Raw genomic sequence first — 24,172 nt, 5'->3', positions numbered from 1 at the left:
GATTTACAGAATAAATGAAAACATGATTGTTAAATTACACAGGTAAGTCAATAAGGGTCCTTAGCCAAATGAAGTCAGTTAGGATAAAGAATATTACTGTAACTGTAAAATAAAGTTTAAAAGAAAAAAAAAGGCAACAGAATTAAAAAAAAAAAAGATGATCTCTATGTTTTTTATTCAAAAGATAATCATCTGATTTGGGGATTGCAATACTGTGATTGGTAGGAAATTTATATATATAACACATTATAGAAATATACATTTAAATAAATATAATATATATGGATATACATATATACCTATATAGAGAGAGTTATTCAGATTACCGGTTCCTGGCTCAGAGTTCCAAAAATCCTTAGAATTTTGAAAATAAAAATAAATGTATACTTTAAGCTGTTAGGATCAGGGTAAATTGTTATACAGCAAAGACTGAGACAGAAATTGACACCTAGAAGCACAGTGCTGCTAACAAAAACACAAAACAAGTGGTGTTAGGCCTGGGACCAGGAAGCAGGAAGGAGCTGGAAGAGCTTGAATCAATTGTTAGTGAAGGTGACACAGAACAATGGGTAGGAAACTCTTAGTGACGTCTGGAAAAACAGCACAGAAATTTCTCGAAGAGAGATTGGAAAAATAACCACCCGTGTTACAGAGTAGAAACACAACTGGCAAACCCTGAACTGTAATAATTTGCAAGACAAGTATACTTAATCAGCTTTTGGGTTTTAGCTAAGGAAATCTCCAGACTGAATGTGAAAATATCCATGGATGCTTATAGCTGTGTATACGGAACCTGAGGAAAAGAACTTCCACCTGCAGGGTTTAAAACATAACAGTCTCCCTGGTTTAACTATAACGGGAATCTCTTCCCTTTTCCTCACTGCTTATAACTAGCATCATTTATCACAGAGGTGGCGGTACCTATCTAGGATAAAGGAATAATTTCTCTAAATATTTCCTATGTATTGGAGTCTGGAAAGAGCCAGATCACGTGCTGTGGTGACTCCTGCAGAGTCCAGAAGTCCTGGCCCCCACCCCCACAGAGCTCCCACTTCTCTGCTTGGGAGATCCAAGCATCACACAGACTACTCTTAGTTAATTTTCGAGGCTAGTAACAGTTGCTGTGGGTGCCAGAAAATTCTTGAAGAGGAGGATGCTCATTTTTAAAAACAGGTGTCTAATCACTTGTTATTCAAAATATGGTTCTCAGACCAGCAACACTGTCACCACCTAAAACCTTATTAGAAATGCAGAATCCCAGGCCCTATCTCAGACCAATGTAGTCAGCCTCAGCTTCATTGTAGGTACATATGAGTTTGGGAAGCACTGCTGAACTTTCTGGTCGAAAGTACAGTAGTCATTATATTAAACACACTCTGCAAATTTTTCCAAAGCTAGTTCTTGATGTTTTGTGCTCTGTCAAACTCAGACCCTCTCCTGTGTTGCCACTCAGTGGTTCCACGCATCATTAAAAGTCCAACTACTCCAAATGTGTTAGGTTGAATCATGTAGTTACCTATCTTCTGTTGGTTTTTTCATTAAAAACAGCAATTTTGTGGGGCTCAATCTAGTGTGTTGAGAACCATAATACACGCAGAGAACATGAACCTTGGAGCCATGTTAGTCTATATCAAAATCCCATTTTCTGTACCGATTAGTTGTGTGACCTTGGGAAACATGACTTAATTTCCTTGAGTCTCAGTTGCCTTCCTTGGATAAAAGGGACAACAACAATTTAATCATATGGTTATTAAGAAAATCTAATAAGGATATTCTGTGATGACACCTAAAGCAATGGTTGGGGTCATGGTAGAAACTAAATACATGTATGTTTTCCTTATGACTATGACTTGGCTGCCAAAGGGAAATGGAAAATCAAGACACTTCAATGAACTTGAAAAAAAATCACTACTTGAGAGTCCTGAGTTGCTTCTCTGTAGGTTTTAAGGCAAGATGTGGTATTTTAGATACTCAAGGAAGTATTTGAAGAAAATCTGCTAATGCTTTGTTGATTGTCACTGATTGGTTAGGTAGACTCCCAGTCTCCTTTTAGGAGAATAGGTCTCTAGTGGATTTGTTTTGCCCCATTGTGCAAAAGCCTGCCTCATTGATCTGAAAGAACTGAATTGCTTATCCCTTTTCTTCTCTTTGCCCCGCTTCAGGAAAGTGACCTTCTTTTTCGGAATGTTAGCAATGAACTCAGAGGAAGGTTTACACTGCCAGCTATAGGTTCAGATAAACAGATTTTTATTACTCCACTGAGTAATTCGGAACATTTCATTTAATAAGGCATTTTGCTTAGCTCATGCCAGCTGACCTAGGTGAATTACAGATTTGCTGTATCATCTGTTTAAGAGAGTAAATTTGATTGTGAACATACATCCATGGTGTCATACTATATCGCTAAAGAAAAATCGGGAAGTTGGGGGCTGCTGTAAGAGACATAACAATTTCAACTGAATTAATGTCCCACTGAGATCTTCAAATACTATTCCTCTGAGGCCAGGTTCAAGCATTACTAGAACAATTACATTTCATATTAGATTGCTGAAATTCATGTAGTTTCATGCAAGGGATGAATTAAAATTGTCTATTCATTTTATAGTTTAAACAGACCTGGTAACAAGAGGAATCTTTTTATAATCATCCATAAAAATAGATTCCACAAAGTGGATGGTTAAGGAAGTTTAAGTCAGAAGAAGAAAAGACTTAAGAAACATATCAGAATTTTCATTCAAAAAGTCTCACTTTCTAAAAGTTACATATAGGAAAGCAGAGACCATCAACATTTGGATTGGGTAGAAATATAGGCTGGTGAGACTATGCCCAATGGGAAATAATCTATCAGTTAGAATCAGTTACATTTTGCATGAGCTTCCACAACATGGTACCTTTATAAATATGTACTTTGAATCTGTAATTTAATTACATTTACCATGAGCCTTATTTAGAGAAAATTTACTACTTTTGAGCTCATGGAAGCAACAGAAATCTCTGTTTATTGATGAAGCAGGACTGTAAGTCCCTCCTAGAAAGATATCATCAAGAGTAACATATGGGAGCACAAACTCGTTACAGAAAATGTGTTATTTACAAAGAGGAGAATACTATCTAAAACTTTAATTTCTACAGGTGAGAAAAAAAAAATAAAACACCTACATCCACATATTCTGGAAGGACATCGAAACTTGCTTGAACTACTATCAAGGGAGCTGTAGCATTTCAAGACCTGACTTGCCAGAGACCCGAATCAGCTTATCCTCACATTCTGGCCTATATAATAAAGAAACAGATCATATTGTGGTTGGCAGAAAATTGGATTGGGGCCATGTTGGATAACCTGAGAGTGAACAAGGAGAACTTACTTTAAACACACACACACACACACACACACACGGAGCAACAATATAGCTGGTCTTTAAAGCACACATGACCATCTTTAAACAGATTCATTAGGTTCGTACATATGGTCTTAGGGGCACAGGAGAGACCATGCCATCTAGTCCAATCACTTGCTTTTTCAGATGAGAAAGTCAAGATATAGGGTATTTACAGGCTCACACTCCCAGCATCTTTGGAGAGTCCTGGGTTCTACTCCCTGCTCTGAAATTGCCTTCAGCATTTTATTTTTACCCCCCTCAAACCCAATGATAGTAGAAAATACTCATTAGTCATGGACCCCTTGCTTTCCTCACTGTTGCCTCCCAGACACATCAGTGTAGAAATTCTTGCCATATTCACATAAAACAGTATTTGTTGAATGTTTTTAATATTCATTCTGTGGATATTCTCATTTATAACTTGTCATGAGGATATCATTGAGATTACAAATCTGATGTACATTATGTAATTTTAATAATAAACATAAAATAATTATATTATTAAGATAATATAACTATCTGCCATCATGTTATGTAGCTCACTTTGGAAAATAATGTCCTCTGTTTCTGTCTCCAACAGTATTTATTTAATGATTAATGACTATAAAATGCTGTGTTAGAGCTAATTCAGAAGTATATAAGGATGAATGAAAATATGATCTAGGTTTCCCAGGAGCTTAAAGAAAATCTAATGGAAGATAGAGGCGTATACACAGTGGTGTTAAGGAGAAAATAGAGTGGAATGGAAAAATGTGAGTTGAAGTTGAACTTGACTGTGGATAGCCTCAAGGTTGTCAAGCATTTTGAGTCCACGAATGTCTCACTTTCTGCAAGATGGTGCAGCAAACACGACTACGGAAACTGCAGTGAATGAGAGTCACAGTCCCTACAGGAAATCTGCGGTAGAGAAGTAACTTTTCCATTTTTGTGTATATTTTGATCTCCATTTCACCTTATCCCCATTCATGGTTTATCTAGCTGTGCTAATTGCCCCGTTGATGCAGGATGCCAGTGTGCCTTAGCATGTATGACATTCCCCAGAGAGGTGCCAACAGGGCAAAAGCAAACTCAGAGCCCAAAGCCAACCAATGATTTCAAGTCACAAGACTTGGAAAGGTCTCCCTCAACACCAACTCATATTTCTGGGGCAATCAACGTTTTTAACTAAAAATAAAGCGTTCTAATCTACCAAGGTTGAACATCTTGATAGTTTTCATGTTAATTTAGGAAAACGGAATTTCCATAGGCTAATTATTTTGCAACCAAAGATTCCTGTTCTCTGACTCAGCCAGATCCCAGACTCTGTTTTTCAACTATTAAAGAAAGAGGAAGTGACAGGATATATTTTTGTTACAAGAGCATATGTTTTCTGGATTGTGTCCACAATATACGTGGACAGAAGATCAGCCCTGCTCCCACTCCTAGAGAAAATGGGTTCTAACTGCCTCAGAAAGATAGAGTAATGCCTGAGCCCAGTTCACCCTGCAGGCTGCGTACCTGTCCCTTGGGAGTATGTAAGTGGGAGCCCACAGGGAAATCCTTTTTGCCTCTTGTCTATCAGCAGTTCTTTCGAAAGTTCTGCTAGCATTACATCAATGGAGCCACAAAACACACAGAGACATTAAGGCTTTGAATGTAACTGGGTGCTCTGGCTAAATTTTATGAAAGCACAGAGAATTTAAGGTAGTCCCTAGATCCTCACAGTAGAGGGAGCAAAGGGATCCTAGAGCCCTCCTTGAAGAAGCTGCAGAGAGAGAGAGACAGAAAGAGGGCGGGCGGGTGGGGGAGCATGCAGGGGGCTAGCTGTCTCCAGCTGTCTAGGGCAGCAGCTGGTTCTTTGAAATTCCTCCTGCCCTGGATGTGTCTCAGAAATGTAATCGGAATTGAACAGCTAAACTCCCTGAGTGCTTCTGGATGCAACTAGAAGGTACTGTTTTATTCTCCCCAAGAAGCCACTTATTTCCTTTAGAGTTCTGCTGAATTTAGAGATCACAAGAAAAAAATTTCTACATGGGAAAGGCTATTCCTAGTCCAAGCTCCCACACTGTATACCACATCTGTGCTGATGCAAAAGACAAGAGTCCTCTGACCTTCAGGGCATTGGACATGTTCAATAACTTGCTCAGGTCATTGTCACTCACAGAGTTCACCAGCAACAAGCATTTTACCAAGAATGTTCAGACAAGCCTAAGTCTGGGTCTTATCTAGTTATTGCTGTTTTTCCAGAGCATTGATTATGTGTCTGTTTTTAATTATGCAAATGCACCCAGAGGCTTTGGCAGTGGGCAAAGGCTTTGTATAAGCCTGAGTATACATAAACATACACATCTATCCTGAGGCTCTTGTCATGTCTTTGCGTCTGAAGCCTTTGCACTCCACCTTCAACAACATTACCACAGTAGTTAAAAAGGTCCCATTCTTGGCATTGTCTAGGAAACAACCTCCCAAAGAACCAAAAAACAAAACAAAAGAAAACAAAAAAACTTCAAATATTCTTATTGGCCATTTGAGTACTTATATAAGGAAGACATTTTTCCTTTCCCCAGCGATGTCCACAACAGCCAAACTATGGAAAGAACCTAGATGTCCGTCAGTGGATGAATGGATAAAGAAGATGTGGTATATATATACAATGGAATACTATGCAGCATCAAAAGAAATGAAATCTTGCCATTTGCGACGATGTGGATGGAACTCGAGGGTATTACGCTGAGTGAAACAAGTCAATCGAAGAAAGTCAATTATCATATGATCTCCCTGATACGAGGAATTTGAGAGGCAAAGTGGGGGGTTTAGGGGGTAGGGAAGGAAAAAGTGAAACAAGATGGGATCGGGAGGGAGACAAACCATAAGAGACTCTTAATCTCATAAAACAAACTGAGGGTTGCCTGGGGAAGGGGGTTAGGGAGAAGGTGGTTGGGATATGGACATTGGGGAGGGTATGTGCTATGGTGAGTGCTGTGAAGTGTGTAAGCCTGACAATTCACAGGCCTGTACCCCTGGGGCTAATTATACATTATATGTTAATAAAAAAATTAAAAAAACAAAGATATTAGGACCTTCTCCGTTAAAGGCTTTTTAGAGGACAGAATTCATAAGATTGTGTTGAATCCCATCCAAGTCCCAAAAGATCTCATTAATAAATCGCCTGATTTATAAGGCCATTCCAGAGCATGGATTATAAGAATGGTTTCCCTATTACGTCACATCCAGATCTCACAGGAGATACTAAGTTCTAGTATGGTAGCTGCCTTGCCAAGAATGGCAGGGCTCTCAACTGACCCTCTTCCTTGCCTTCCTCATCTGATAGTGGGGTCAGGATACCTTGTGGGATCTGATGTCACTCTGGATCTTTAGGATACATGTGCTTTGTGATGCCTTTCTTACAGGTCACCCCATTGTACAGATATCTCTACTTCAAAATTACCAGGCCTGTGATTTCTTCCCTTTCTTGACTCATACCTGGATAGACAACCAGATGTGAATTTAAATGAGAATTAAAACTGTTAAATGCATGACCCTATTTGAGCAGCAGTCACATACTTTGCTGCCCTTTTGAGGACAAATGGTGAGAATAAAAGAACTCTCTGGAATGTATGTGCATGTAGCAGGTAGCCTAGTTCATGGCATGATTTTAGGAATGCAAAGAAAGCAATGGCTTGCCCAAACTTCTCCCACCTAATAACTGATTCTTAAGATTCAGCTGTTTATCACTCATGAGCTTAAAAATCTGGGGACACTTGGGTAGCTCAGTGGGTTAAGCATCTACCTTCAGCTCAGGTCATGATTCTGGGGTCCTGGGATCGAGCCCTGCATCAGGCTCCCTGCTCAGCTGGAAGCCTGCTTCTCCCTCTGCCGCTCCCCCTACTTATGTTCCTCCTCTCGCTCTCTCTCTCTCAAATAGATCAATAATAATCTTTAAAAAAAAAAGTCTGAAGTCGCATCTAAAGGACACCACTTAATTTAATGTTCTCAGCCTTGAGTCCACAGAATCCCCAAGATATCTCTGAAGGGAAATCAAGGATGAAGAAATAGCACATCTTTATTTTCACTAATCTCTAACTAAAAGTCAGAATGATTTTTCAATTACTACTGTATGCAACATGCACAGTAATATTAGCAGCCATCGTGACTTTGCCACCAATAGAAATTGCAGATATTATTATATTTGGTTGTTGGAAAAATGGCAAAATATTGTTCACCTTCACCACTATATAGAAGTTATAGTAATTATTATACTGGATGCCAGAACTTTAGTGTGCTACTTAGAGGACACATATTATATTATAAATTTGGTTAGCATTTTATAACTATATTTCACTATAAATGACTTCTACTAGAATATTATTTTAAGGTAGTTAACAACATAATTTTATTCCAAATAACTTTACTATTATTAGTGTATGATATTATTTTAATATTTTTTATGTATTTTAAAAATATTTTAGGTGTTGAAAAACACCATTCTGAGAAGGGGTTCCAGAGATATCACTAGGTGTCTGTTGACACCTAGTGTCAACTAGGTGGCCAATCACACAAAAAGGTTAAGTTTAGGAACCACTGCTATAAATCATGATTCTTTTTTTTTTTTTTATCTGACAGACAGAGATCACATGTAGGCAGAGATGCAGGCAGAGAGAGAGGGAGAAGCAGGCTCCCCACTGAGCAGAGAGCCCGATGCGGGGCTCGATCCCAGGACCCTAGGATCATGATCTGAATCGAAGGCAGAGGCTTTAACCCACTGAGCCACCCAGGTGCCCCTAAATCATGATTATTCATTTGCTCTGTATTAGGAAGGAAAGATCTAGAAGCAATTTTCACAAGTAGGAGGGCTACTTTGAGAGAAAATTCGTGGATAAAGAACAATGTTCTGACAAGTTAAGATCATCAAAAGACAATCCTGTATTTCACAGTTTATAATTCCCACAGGCCAGGGTCTCCAAAACATTAAAAGGAAACAGCCATTGGACACGTGCTTCTCCAGCCTCCTTACTTATCCTTCTCTTCCTTCCTCTCTGCTACTTATTCGGAGCACACTACTGTCCACATCCATTATTAAAAGGCAGAATAAAATAAATCAAGTAGAGATGAGCCAAAAGATTCACAATCTTGGATGATAGCAGCTTTGATGAGATATTGATGAAGGCATTAGAATGAAACAGAAACAGAAACATTTTTCCCTCTATCCTCAGATCTTAGAAAGTTAAAGACATTTTTCTAAGAACATGAGCCCCATAAGCATCTTCCACATGTCCAGGTGGCCCGTAATTCCATTCACCCATAGTGAGGCTTGGGAAAGCTTGGATCCTTTGGGACCACAGACTGGTCCCCAACTCATCAGATTTTTTACAACCACCTCCAGGTGTATTACTTGTCACCCAACAGTTTACCAGTTTCAGTTACTTGAGAAGGTTAAGGCAGCAGGAAGGCACAGTTGTGAATTGGGAAGAGCAAATCTTTGGAACCAACAGATATCATTCATATAACGGCAGACAAAGTATTTAATCTCTGTCTCCATTTTTGGGCCATTCATATTGGGATACTAAGAATGCCTGCCTCATGGGGATGTGGTGGGGATTCTGTGAGGAGATGGTTGTAAAGGATGAGAGATTCTGCCTGGCACACAGTAAGCCCTCAGAAAATGCTAGACACTATATTATTACTGCTATTAGGCCTGCCCTATTCTTTCCCAAGCACTCAAGTTCTCTCTCCTTAAGGTCTGCTTCCTGAGAAGCCCTCTAGGTCTCCAAGGAGAATATGGTTGGTTTCTCCATGAGAACACTGATGTCTGGACCAGAGTGTTGCCTCTCAGGTCCAAGAGATAAATGTCACAGATGAATTGGAGACACACTGGTTTCTGCAGGGACCAGGGATCTTACATTCTGCACCACTCGTGTCTCTTTCCTATGCACAAATGCAACATGACTTCACGGCCTCTTGAAAATCCCACCTCAGACATCAGCAAGAAAGCTGCCTCTGTATTTCAGGTTCCTCTACTGTCAAGTGGGGACAACAGTACATACATTCTATGGTTTCTATAAAAATTAAATATGCAGCATCTAGTATCCAAACCAACCTCATTTCTTCTCCTCAAACTTAAGGTATGACTAGGTCCAATCAGATTTCAGAGAGCATTTCTGCTTCTTATCAAAATCAGCATTTCTCTACAGCAAGATGATTCCTTGTTATTTGGGATGTTCCCTTGCCCCACTAATGTGATAGAGACAAGGGCAATCACAGTATTCATTGGGCTGGAGATACATATTCTCTGTCTCTCTCCCCAGTGATTAATTTGTCTTGTTCTCATTCACTTTCTATCCATCTCTCTTTTATAAATGTGCTCTTTCTGTCTTTTGAAACCAAAGGCAATACTATCAAGCCTATCTTCTATTTTCTTGATAATGCCAAATAAAAATGATGGAGATACACTGTTGCTTATACTCAGATACTGAGCTACTGCTAATACAAGCTCCTGTCAGTTTGGATTCATTTGGAGAATCATTTATCTCTAAAACCCATCTTTGGATATAAAGTATATTTTCCAAATTTTGTTTCAATAAGCATGTCCCAGTTCACCTTGGAGGGTTGAAATTCAATTTGATTCCGCAAGTATTTACTGAGGACCTCATACATAAGAGACACCAGTCAGATGCACTGTGGGATGGACTATGGAAGTAATATTTGCAGAGCATGTTCTCAGTTACAAATTACTTATAGAGAGGTCACCAAAGCTATCAGAACCATATGTTTGAGTAAAGATCGTTACTATTATTCTTTTCAGTCTATAAAATTGGGTTATGGACTTCTCTCAAAGTCCATCACAGAACTCATACATGCCAGAGGTGTTTCTCAAACCCAAATCTTCTGATTCCATAGTCTGTGTTCTTTCCAAAAAAAAACAAAAAAAAAACAAAAAACAGAGAAGTTCCACTCAGTGAATACAGAATACATTAGAAATACAGAAATACAGAAATATGACACCTGACATCATATAATCGATCAGAATGGTTCAGGCAAAATGCTATAAATACAAGGGATCAAAACTTTTCTAAACTTTCCTAGTGGCTTAGGAAGGTTTAATGGAACATGGTATTTTATTTGGATTTGAAAAAAATATTTGTGATTTTTATTGTTAGCTGGAAGGAGACCTTCCCGAAAGAAGGAGTAATTTTCTCGCACTAAGGTTTGACGGCATCAAAGTGTTTCTTCAGAAATAAATCTGGTTAATACAGATTGGGAAGGGCTGTCAACCCATGACAGCAGTACTAATAGTAGTAGTAACCCTTTCTAGATAGTCACTAATTATTGACACAAAGCAGACCTGGTGATATTTGGAGATGGATCAGGAACGCATCCCTCAATGACTCAGCCCAGCACAGAAGCTTCTCAGCTTTGCTGAGGCTACCCTAAGCCTTATGAGCCCACCAGCTCCTCACCTGCCTTCCCAGGTCTATGTCAACAACCATGAAATTGATGAAATCCCACAATACATCTTCGAGCGGTATGTTCGTTTTATGAATGTGTATCTAAAGAATGATAGTGAGGGGTCAAGAAAGGAAGGTGTAGAGGAGAGTAATGATCTAGATAAAGACATTATGGTTCTTCATGTATCATAAAGATAGCATGATCCCTTTGGTCATACCTTACCATAGGTAGAGAGTTCTTCAGTTTCTTCATGGACAATATTTGTTATTACTTTTTAAGACTTCCTCCAGTCTTCCTCTCATCTAACCCAGTGCCCTCTGCTTTGGAATTAATCTTCCTTGTGTTTCCTACACTTCACTTATTCATGAATTATTTGGAAACAAAATTGATGGGATTACAGAGAGTTTGACCAGAGCTGTGCTCTTCAGCCACATTCTCCCCACTGTTGCACACAAAGAATTCAAAGAAGGAATTGTAGTAAAATAGATCTTCTTATTGGCATTCATCACAACAGAAAGAAGACAGTTCTTCATTAGATTATTAGTAGCAGTAGTATAAAATAAAGGGAACATGTAAAATACAGTAAACATAGTAGTATACCATCTTACAAAATTTAGCACTAGGTTTGTAAGAGACTATCTGACTGAGACCATAACATCTGTCCCAGTTTCTCAATAAAGATCATGGGGAGAAAAAGCAAAATAACATATATACAAGGAGAAAGGAGATGATTAATCGTAGACATGTCAGATTTGAGATGATGACTGAACATTCATGGAGAGATGGTTCTTGCAAGTGAGGGGTGAAAGGCATGGTTAATTGATATAATAGACAGAATAAGTGGACAGACACCAGAAGCAGACCTTCTGTCTGAAGGCAGAACTAGGTGAGATTTACACTAAATGATTTACACTAAAGGGATAAGAATAGTAGACAGCAAGTGAAGGTCAGAGAGAAGGGGGGGGGATAGAATAATTCAGTGTACTGGAACCGAGCAAAAATGGAAATGAACAAATAGACAAATGCCATGGAGAAAGCAAGGAGGGTAGGCTTGAGAGAGACCCAGGGTATGTGGCTGGGGCATCAGTGCTAATTTCTAAAAGAGAAGAGTAATGTAGGAGGGGCTTGGCTTGAAGCTACCCTACCCATGGTGGAAAAGGAAGTGGGAGCTATGGAACCAGTAGAAGGCCCACATGACCATTTCAAATTCTCCTTTTATTTTGAGAATTTGAAATGATATAAGGCGTGTCACTCTTCCTGGTTACATTGCGTCCATATCATCTCAGTAAATTAATAATTGCCCATAATGATGATTTAACACTAAAAAAGTACCTTGCATCGAGGAGGAATTCAGTGTGGGAATGACTGCATTTGATGAGCCATCTAGGATTTGGAGTCAAGGATAGGCTAACCATGAAGGACCTTAATTTAAGTTACTTAGAAACAGAGATGTAATCTAGTGGCATGGAAGCCCATTCCTAGGTTGGTGAGCTTATTTTTCCAATCATCTACATCTTCTTACACTTCTTACGTTTATTTTGTGTCTGCTTACATCTTCTTACACTTCTTATTTTGTGTCTGCTTAGTGCTGGGCAGAGAGAGCAGGCTGGTCACCAAACAGACTCCATCACTATGTCCAAAAGCTCTGCGAACAATACGCATGCATCTTCTGAGACCATTCAGAGGAAACTACTGAATGGACCCTTCCGGAGTCCTTCAGGAATCCTACCTCCTGAGCTTCTGATAAAAATTATTCTCTGTTCATCTCACCTGCAGGGGATCCATCAGAGATGGCACCAGTTTCTCTAATTCTCCCTTTGATCTCCTATCCAGAGCTAGGACTCTGGATTCATTTTACCAGAGACAACCATTTAAACATGGCACTGTGGAGCCACAGCATTATCCTTTCCTTTCCAACTTCCCATATGGGAAACATATATCTTTTCTTGCATTTTATTAAAGTTTCAATCAAATGCATGCCACGTTAAATGTTTGCAGCTATACAGCGAATGCATTTTGGCTGTTTAAAAATCAGCCAAGATTTACAGTGTAATTCTGTTGCTGAAGTTATTCATGACAAAGCCAAGGCAAAGCCAAAAGTCTTCATAAATACGGTGAAGTGTAATTTTTATTTAGACATCCAAGCATGAGGAACAATAGGGTTCTCGGTGGCATGTGAGGTATAAGCTTTCATAGTTTGCAATTCATTCTAAAGAATCTATGATCTCTAACATATAAAAAGCTCCTGCTTCTGTCTGTGAAGGTTAACACAATTTATGGGGCTTGAGAACAAGCCTGGAATGTCTCACATCCACAAAGATGTTGGAAGCAGCATCATGAGGAAACTCACTTTCCCTTTGTGCATCAGAAGAGCACATAAGTTTCGTCTCTGTTAGAGATAATAACAGAGTCTGTTCTATTTAAATTAATTATCTATCCTCTAAAGAAGGGCACTAAAAATATCTTGGGGTTATATGTTTTTGTAGAGAACAGGGACTTCTTTTTCTTTATTTTAAATAGTCAAGTTCATACTTGAAAGCTATTCATTCATTTAACAGGTATCTACTGAACACTAACTATGTGCCAGGAACTCTACTGGAGGTTAGGGATATACAGAACGCATCCCTCAAAGGTCTTATTTAACCCTTCAGCTGCCTCTCTGTCTGTAACAGGCAACCTATTTAACCTATGTAATCTTTCCATCAAAATCAACTTCTCAATTGCTTTGTTTTCCATTCTTGAGCCCTTCTGCCTTTACAGAAATCTCTCCCATGTGTAGATGCCTGGAACGCAATGTCACAGGGCAGATGTGTTTTCTGTTTCGGCCATATGCCGTCCATCATATGGGCAAGTCCATATTTCATCTCGGACATCCATATGATAGGATACGCTCATGCCTTACTGTAACTTTGGCTCACTTCCAGCGTGGCTGCTTTCTGTTTCTCAGCACAAAATCTCTGTGGTTTGGCTTATTATGTCCCAGATGTATTCATTTGGATTCTTTCCCTCAGGAAGCCTGGGGTCGCAGTGTGGTAGAATCTGAGACAAATGCTCAGAATTTCCTGTAATGAGTCCTGATTCCAGCTCACGATGCTGTCACTTACCCCTCATGGAGAACTGTATCTGCCAGACCGTTATTTCCCTGCCGAGGCTGCTCCCTGCAATTGTATCTGGGAGGCTTCCTACGCTAGCTTTCGGCGAGGCATCCGGATGAACCTATTTGAATTTCATGGTTGGGGAAATTTATTCATGAAACCTGGACTTATGCCTTGATTTGCCCATTGATCTTAGGTCTTTGCTGACAACCTGTATACAGTAGCCCAGAAGCTAATGCCTAATTATACTCTTTACGGAGAAGTGAGTTGAGGACAGGAGAGATGGAACAAAACATGCCCATCTGTGAGCATCCAGACAGTAGAACTTTCCAGAAGATGCCTTCAGGGTATCCTACTAGTCACAGAAGAGTGATTTATATGGATCAAAATAAGCAGAATAATTCTTTAGTGTGGAAACTCAATATGACCCAGCTCATAGGCCTGGAAGTGCTAATTTGCCCTCCAATACCACTCTGAGATCACAAGTGATTTCCTTTCTCTGTCCCACCACATTTTTGTCTGCACAGGTAGAATAAAGTGAATGGATTTACAGAGTCCCAGAGCCAAGACAGAGGGCTCCACAGAGGCATGATGGAAGAATGAGAGAAACAGTCTTTCATAAAGACAGGTGGACCGCCCTGCCAGTCCAACTTCCTCACGAATAGAACACGGCCGTTTCTCCCTTTTATGTAATGTGTTTAAAGAGTTATCAAAATGAACACCATGCAATCTTTCATTAGACCTGCAAGTTTATTTCTCAAGCCTGAATTATTAAATAAAAAACAACAACAACAAAAAGTTAGGTACGATGGTGTGTCCATGGTACTAATTGAGTTAAGCCTAGGCTGAGTTTAATAGAATGAAAATATATTTAACAGTAGAGTAAGAGGGGGAAAATGCCAGCCAAATCATGAATCCTGTTCCAAAGATAAAGTGTTATGACAAAGCTCATGTTAATTTAACTAGGCTCTCAATAAACTATTCAGTAGGCAGGCAGCAACCACAATCTGCCAGTTGTTATTTTAAAGCTGAAAGACCCTTATTCCCTAACTATAAAATAAAAAAAAATGTATATATAAATGTGTATGTTTGGGTGGACAGTTTTATGTGGGGATCACATTAAGTGAGGCTGATATATAATTCAATAACCGGCACGCGGTCTCAACCGCGACATAGCACAGATGCCCAACCCGCATGCCAGTGGGAAAAATAGCCCTTTCTCCCACCCACTCAGATTCCCCTGGAAAGAAATGTGTCTCTCTAAAACGTGAAAACGGAGAACGGGTGTGGCAAAAAGAACACAGTAGCCAGACATGGCCAAGGAGAAGCCTTATCTCTCAAAATGCTAAAAGGGTAAGATCCATTCAGGAGAAGCAACAGCTGGGAATTTGGTTAGATAGTCGTATTGTGAAAAGACAACATCACAATGGCCCTTTCTGTTTATATTGGCTCCATAGAAAATTCTGGGTTGACAAAGACAAAGTGGAGTGTAAGCAACACGGTGGCTCCGTTTGCATGGTGTGCTCATGGGGCTCCGTGGGGCACAGGATGCCTCTAAGGATTGCGGAGTGGAATTACTGTTGAGTTGTTCATTTTTCTCTCCAGGCTTGTAAACTTCCTCGCAAACAGGTCCTTCACTCCCTAGCTCTGAGCACAGAAGACATTGGCTATATACTGGCTAATTAGTTCTCTCTCATTTACTTTATAAATTACCTGTTCCAATTATTTCTCTTTTCCTTTGTCCTTCCTTAATTTATTCTGTCTTAGATATGCCTTTGCTTAGGGCATTTGAGTGTGCCTGTATTTAAGAAGAGGGCAAAGATAACTTGTCTAAAGAACGCAGTCACTTCTAGTGTTTCTCCCCCCATACCTGATCATTCCACTCATGTAGAGATATGAAGTCCTATAAAGCTTTGTTCTAATGAAGTCTCCTAGACATTCTCTGCTAAGTACCTGGTAAGGTGTCAGAACGAGGCCAAGAGAATAGTTCCTATTTCTTTTCTGTGTGGCCCTTGCTATTGTCCTCCATTACTGGCCTCCAGTAATTGCTCTTTTCCTGTTTTAGGGTCCTTGCTATCTTTTGGAGGCCCTAAGCATTTGCATGTTCACTGGTTTTTAGAACAGTACTTGTTAACTGAACTCTGTGGGGGTTTGTTTCCATCAATGTGGACACAGAACCCAAGGAAGGACTGTATTCTGCCCCATCACTTTCTCAGTCTTCATTCTGGGTGATCTATGTTATTTTATCAACAGTGTTCATTTTTGGTCTGCTGTTTTGTTTGCAATTTTTGAGGTTAAACATACTTTCCACAATAACAAAATTATAAATGCCATGACTTTTTTTTCAGTTTCATTAGATATCTTTTATATCTGTCCAATCCCTCTTTACCCTAAGCCGATCCATTTCTACAGGAGTCTGGAGACAGGCATGATGAGATTGGGGGAGTTTAAGAGAAAGGTTTCTGTCTAACAATTTTATTCCTGATGGCATGTAGGCTTCAGATCTGCTAGCATGGTCTCATTCTCATAAAAAGACAGTTTGAACCCAATGTGAACAAACCCATTCAGAAGAGATTTGAGTTTGCTCAGACTCTTAGAATAGTTTGAACAACCTTGCCAGTAAACATTAGAAAGGATGCTTAGATAATCATTAGAAAAAAGAGAATTAGATCAAAATATGATACCTCTATTCACCTGCAAGAAAGGCTGAAAGGAAAAGACAGATAATACCAAGTGTTCGCAAGGTGGTAGGACAGTTGGAATTCTCGCACACCATTGGTGGGAATAAAAATCAGAAAAATCACCTTGGAAAATGATTCGGCAAAATCCATCAAGCTGAGTATATGCTTACCTTTTGACCTAGTGATCTCAGTCTCAGGTGTTTGATCAATAGGAAGACATATTTAATTGTGTCATGACAATGCTATTGAGCATAACCTCTAAGGAGAACCCAGTCAAACACTTCATACAATGGAGCAGGATACATGATTCGAACAGAGCCAACTGTTGCTTCAGGCAATAACATGGATGAATTTTAAAACATCATAGAGAGATAAAACCAAAGCCAAAAGAATACAACTATACTTTGAGAACAAATAAACAAACAAATCGTATAGGTGTTAGAATTCAGGATTTTAGTTACTTTTAGAGGATAGTCCCTGGGGGGAGATAAGCAAGGATTTCAGGTTGTCTGTAAAGCTTCAGCTCTGAATCTGGGTTCTGGTGACACGGGAAGGCTCATTTTGCGTGGAATTATGCAGAATAAGCTGTATAAGCACAATCTGTGTGCTTTTCCACTGGCACATTATACTTCAGTAAAAACTCTACCTGAAAGAAAAGAAAATTTATCATTTAGATGTTTACTAACAAGTCCACTAGCTGTAAATAAAGGAACCTGTTGATGAAGTGTTAAAAATTAATGGTTTATGCAATAACACTGAGGCCATATACTTTGTTTTTTGTAAAAAGGAACCTAGTGAATGATACCAGAAACCCTTACGTATTTCTAAAATTATGTTTAAAATAACAGGCATGCAAGTATCAAAACTAATTATATTTTACTTTTTTCAGCCTTTTGAAAGAGATTGGTTTTCACTTTCTTCTTGAAACTTCTATGTTTTTCCTGTTCTGGAGGAGGAAATGGAAGGAAAAAGATATTTCTTGGCTCAAGAGTCTTAGAAAGTCTCTAAGAATAGAAAGATTAGCCTCACAGTCTCACTGGCTTAGCAGAAATTTTCAGAAGTCAAGGGGAGTTACAAAGTGAACCTTAAACCCCCAATTTAACATATTTCCCTGCCCATGTGCAGGCTACCATCAGTCATGCTGGCTCATTTTTAATTCTTTACACACACATGTAATGAGTAACATAAAATGCCTCTACCTTCAAACTATGACATTACTGTCTGATTTACCAAGGTTCAAGAAAAGAAGAAACCACTTAGTGGTGAATAAATCATCCAAACTAAATCTTTTGATTTAATCTGATTCTTCTGCAGTCGCATTGATATGACAGAAATGAACTCTTCTAAAAAAGTAAAAATGACAGTAATTTTAAAATGGTTTATAAAACAATTACAAAACATGTAGAAAGAATCTCAGTCTAACTAAATGGTATTTTAAAAAAAATGAAGACAGCATTGCTGTTTCTATCAATGAATAGCTGATTGATTGCAAATGATACGTACCTATTATTAATGAGACCTGACAATTCCATTAGACTAATATGCAACCACTGCACTTTTAACTCTCTTGATGAGCTTATCACTCATTTTATTTCCCCAGAGCTCAGGAATACAACACAAAAGCAGGAGTATTTAGAAGATTAACTGAAGCTACAAATTTAAGGAGTACAGGGACGGTTTATGTTTCTCTCCTTTTAGATCAAATGATAACGAAGAATGTTAAGGCCGCCTATCAGGAGTTATGTGGTCATTTCATAAGTAATCCATTAGTCGATTTTTATTCTGTTTGAACAGCTACATTTTAGTTAGCCAGTTTATTGAATATTAGTCCATTCTGCCTAATCTCTTAGAGCCAGGTACTTACACCATTCAAACAAACCCGAGACCAAGAGTCCATGAGATGAAACTGTTTTATCCAACTTAAAGAGAGCAATGCCCCCAAGTTTACGATCTCCTAATTAATTTGGGTTAAATATGTTGGCCGTGAGATTCAGTATCTCCCTGCCCTTGAACAAATCATTCTACCACTAATGAAGCCTGGTTTTTGTGCTCTGAATACAGAAGTGTTTTTAAGAGGTTGAAGTAATGATACAAGGTCATTTCAAATGACAACTTATTTCCATATGGCTACATGTGTGAGGGTCCAAATAAGGACTCCATTAAGATAATTGCAGAAAATATGAGGAAAGCACATGCGTTAGTGACACTGACACTACCCAATACTGAGTTTGACAAATACCAAATTTATTTATCTGTGATGGGAAAAATATAAAAACTTTCTTCTATATATAAGTGACAATTCCAAAGGATTCTTCCATATGACAGTCTCACTTGAGCTATATTTGTATATTTGTCACTTTCATGGAAATGATAAATTGAACTTACTGAAAATACATTCCAGGAAAACTTAATTATCTACTCATTTACTGTCTTGAAAAAAACACTTGCTGAGTACTTATACTTTACTGTGCTAAGTTCTTGGGAGGGAAACACCAAATGAGACTTCATCCAACACTAAAGGAGTTTAAAAAGCATTAGTGGAGGGCCTGGGTGGCTCAGCTGGTTAAGTAACTGACTCTTGATTCTAGCTCAGGTCATGATCTCAGGGTCCTGGGAATGAGTCCCATTGGGCTGTGTGTTCAACAGGGAGTCTGCTTGAGGATTCTCTCTCTCCCTCTCCCTGTGCCCCAACCCCCTCTCACTCTAAAATAAATAAATTACTCTTAAAAATCACAAAGCATTAGTGGAGAAAGACATCTAAACTCGCCTTTTGTTATAGACTATATTCATTTGTTTGCGTTGCTGCTAATACGAAGAATGTAAGAGAAGCGTTTAAGAAATTTACAGGCGGGGCACCTGGGTGGCTCAGTGGGTTAAGGCCACTGACTTTGGCTCAGGTCATGGTCCGGGGGTCCTGGGATCGAGCCCCGCATTGGGCTCCCTGCTCAGCGGGGAGCCTGTTTTCTCCTCTCTCTCTGCCTGCCTCTCTGCCTACTTGTGATCTCTGCCTGTCAAATAAATAAATAAAATCTTAAAAAAAAAAAAAAAAGAAATTTACAGGCATGCCAAGAAAGCAGGCATCTCCAAGGAATGGAATAACCAGAGCTGCTTTCGGGGAGTAGACATGACCCAGGAGTTTCCAACATCAAGGTCTAAAAGGGACAGGAAAGCGCCAAGAATTAACAAAGTGGATGAGCCTTTTGTAAGACAAAGGGGAGTGGTAGAGACTATGGAAAAGTAGAGAATGTGCAATCTTTTTAGAATGCAAAAGCTTTTTTTAATGATTTATTTAAATCTTTGAGAGAGAGAGCGAGAGTGAGCGAGCATGAGCAGGATTGGTAGAGGGAGACAGAATCAGAAGCAGATTTTACCTTGAGTGTGGATCCTTATGTATGACTTGATCCTATGGGCATGAGATCATCATGACCTGAGCCAAAACCAAGGGTCCAATGCTTAACTGTACCAGATGCCCCCAAAACCTTTCTTTAATTCTGGTGGATTATTACCGTATATAAGGATCTTTATATGGCAATGTTTTCTGATGGCTCAAGAGAAACCACAAATCAGGAATTTTATGTGCAATTTCTATTTTTTTTAATTTTGCAAAATTTTGTATGTATATGTGTAATTTATATATATACTTACAGATATAATTTATAAAATTATATAATACATAAACTGATTATATTCTATATATAAATTCATATATCTATATAAAAGCCATATAGATATATGAGGAACTATAGATATGTGTATTATATATGTAATATACCTGATCTATAATCAGATTATTAGAACAAAAAACTGGTTGTATTGACCATTTATTAGTACTTTTTCCAAACTCTGTATTATGTAAATTCTGCTCAGTTTGAAAAGGTGACTTGTTGATTAAGTGGTTATTGTATCAGAACCCCAGGCAATAGTCGCTCTTCTCAGTTTGCAAACCATTGGTATTTCTGTTTTAGGAAATCTATGGAATTATTTTATTATTCTGCTTGCTAGATTTTAAAAACTTTATCTTCCAGAATTTATCTTTTTTTGTTATTTGTATTCATTTTCAAGAAAACTTTTCTTATCTCAGTACTTTAAAAAAAAAAAAGATTTTATTTATTTATATAGAGGGAGGGAGGGGAGACAGACAGAGAGAATCTTAAGCATGCTCCACACGGAGGGCAGAGCCCAGTGCCCCAGTGCGGTACTCAATATAATGACCCTTAGGTCACGACCTGAGCAGAAACCAAGTTAACTGACTGTACCATCAAGGTGCCCCTCAGTACCCTTCTTATCTAGCCCCAGTTCCTGTTTCATGGAGGCAACTGAATTTCTAACGGTATCTGCATACATGGTATCTATAGCTTACATACAAATTTGTATATATATTTATCTTATAATTTCTAAGGATTGATCTTTTAATTTCTAAGGATACACATATGTATGCATACTTTTCTTCTTGTTTTAGAGTTTTCGTCTACTATTTTCATTGACTCTCTTTATTCTGATTTCTTTTCTTATGCCCCTTCATCTTTGTCTTTCATATTAGAAACTTTGTTTAAATGTCTGGTAATCCTTGACTATTCTTTTGTACGTACTGGGAAGTGAAGCAATGCAAAGATGTTTATAAATTCTATTTGCATCGGTAGGCTCTGTCAAACCCTTGTTTTAGAGTAAATTTGCAGAGCACTTTCATTTGGTAACTCTAAATCTATAGATTTTTGTCTTGTGTCCCAGTCAGTTCCCTTGAAAATTCTTTAGTCCAGAGGTTAGCAAACTTTTTCTATAAAAGGCCAGATAGCAAGGCTCTATCAGCTCCATAGCCTTTGTTATAACTATTCAAGTCGCTCTTGCAACACAAAAGCAGCCACAGAAAATATATAAATGGAGGGTGTGGCTATGTTGCAATAAAACTGTATAAAAACAGGCAGCAGACCATTGCTTCTAACCCTTATCGTTTTTTTTTTTAAGATTTTATTTATTTATTTGACAGAGATCACAAGTGGGCAGAGAGGCAGGCAGAGAGAGAGGAGGAAGCAGGCTCCCTGCTGCGCAGAGAGCCTGATGCAGGGCTGGAGCCCAGGACCCTGAGATAATGACCGGAGCTGAAGGCAGAGGCTTTAACCCACCCAGGCACCCCTCTAACCCCTATCTTAATGTCCCATGTACTATAAGTTCAATTGCAAACACCAGAGTCTAGTGAAAGAAGGAAACCAAAGACATCCCCATTTAGTATACTGTTTTGCTCTGAATCCTATTTTTAATAAGATATCCCTTCTTCAGCTGTAAGTAGTGTTTCCAAGATTCAAGAGCCTCCACCAGTCTCCATGAAGTAAATTTCCAGTGCTTGGCCATGAAGAGTGAAGAAGAGTAGCAACTCTATAGAATGTGGCATATGATCTGAAAGTCACTAAAGCAACACACTTGCTCTCAACACCACCTGCTCCCCTACTAGTAGCTGTACCTGGTGCCTTCAATTTTCAAGTTTTTTCCAAGGTGCTAAATCATCAATGTGCCTGGAGCTGGCCTCCCCCATCTCCACTTTACCGTTTTCTCTGGTCTTTAACACCAATCGTAAGTCAATAACCATTCATCCAAATGCTTTCTGGTTTCCAGTTTGTGTTGCTGTGTTTGTCTCTCCCTGTTTTCTTTGTACTTTCAGGCTTTTGCTTTCCAAAAACTCCTTATTCTACATTTTAGTAGGGTCTGGGATAGGATTAGCAGTAGATATGTGTGATGATTTTTCCATATTTAATTGGCAGTCTTCAGAAAGTGTGTGTGTGTATATATATTCTGTGAGTATGTATGTGTATAGAGATAGAAAGATAGATACAGATATAGATACACAGATATATTCTAACCTTTGATATTCTGATCTTAATTTAATGCCAGTCAGTTGCAATTATATTATCATTAGAGTTAAGCACAAGATTTTATCCACAGATTTACTTGGTAATATCTTAAAGCCCATAGAAGATCTCTGCTGCCTCTGAAATATGAGATGTTTTATAGTTTCTACTCTTCAAAACTTCCTAGTTTCCATCTTGGAAAAAAAAACATAAACAAAAACAAAAACAGAGCACTTCAAAGTAGGGTAAGTATGCTTTTATGTATTCATCCACTCTAAGGAATTTCTACCTTTCCTCCTGGTCAGGGTTACTGGAATTCCTTACTCAACAATTCTTGCACAAAGTGGGGAAAATAATTTTATATCTTTACCACAGGATATTCCTCTAGATCTGGGGAAGGGGTGTTTCTACTAATTTATAATGTAAATCATGGGGTGCCTGGGTGACTCAGTGGGTTAAAGTCTCTGCCTTCAGCTGAGTTCATGATCCCAGGGTCCTGGGATCGAGCCCCGCATCAGGCTCCCGCATCAGCAGGGAGCCTGCTTCCCCCTCTCTCTCTGCCTGCCTCTCTGCCTGCTTGTGATTTCTGTCTGTCAAATAAAAAAATCTTTTAAAATGTAAATCAAATGGACAAGTATCCATTCCCCTGTGGGAAACCTTGAGACTTCCTCATGTAACTCCCATCTCTGCCCATCTCTTTTGTGGATCCTATTCCCTTCATGCTCTCTTGTTTCTTGTGATTCCTCTTCTATGTCCAGTCCTTTTGGCCTATAACTAGTAGGACTCATTAGCTTTCTATTTCTGGGAAGCACATTAGCACAACCTTAGTGGCTTGATTCAACAGCCAAACATTATTTCACAGTTTTGTAGATCCCGATGAGCTTGAATAAATTCATGTTCAAAACTGAAATCAAGGTGTTGGCTAGACTTGGCTGCCATGTGGAACTCCATGAAAGAATTCACTTTCAAGCTCCTGCATGTTGGTGGCAGAATTCAAAATGTGGATACAGGACTAAGGTCCCAGTTTCCTTGCTGGCTCTCAACCAAGTGCTGCTCTCAAGTCCCCAGAGGGATCCATATTCCTTCTCATGTGACCCCACTCATCTTGGAAGGAATCATGCCACCCTGAGTCCTTCTCAGGCTTGATGTCTCTCTGACCTCCTTTTCTTCTACCAGGCAGAGAAAGCTCTTTGCTTTTATGCGCCGGAGTGATTAGATCAAATTTACCTTGATCATCTTCTCATCTTCAGGTCAATGAGATAACCTAAGTACAGGGATAGTATTTTGGAATAAAAGTGGATTCTGTAGATGAGGCTGGGACACCTTCAAGCAAACATTTTGGAAATCCCACCTATCATGCTTCTATTCATTCTGCCCAAGTGCCATCAATGTCAGGACAATGTGAGTTTTCTCCCAATCTGGGTTAGCAGAGAGGACTACAAGAACACCTAGAATACTTAAAATAGTATATTAGGTATTAGTGTCCTGAAAAATTTGGCTCTGCTCTGCCCTAGGAACATCTTGATGGACTTGCCTTTCAGAGGGACTCCCCCTCCAATCTTTTGTGGGACTCTCCTCCTCTTTTCCTTACCTCTCTCTATATTGCCAAAGGTAAAGAACCTCAATCTATTAGGTACTCCAGTTCCTGAATGCAAACTTCCATATTTCCATTTATGTCCATGGGCAGAACTTCAGTTACAGCCTCTCCTCAGAAATGATTATGAGAGTGCTGGCCAAGTGAGGAAATTCAC

The sequence above is a fragment of the Lontra canadensis genome, unplaced genomic scaffold (genome assembly GCF_010015895.1).
Source record: "Lontra canadensis isolate GAN:19392208 unplaced genomic scaffold, GSC_riverotter_1.0 scaffold126, whole genome shotgun sequence".
Taxonomy (NCBI): domain Eukaryota; kingdom Metazoa; phylum Chordata; class Mammalia; order Carnivora; family Mustelidae; genus Lontra; species Lontra canadensis.
This window is presented reverse-complemented; position numbering follows the sequence as displayed.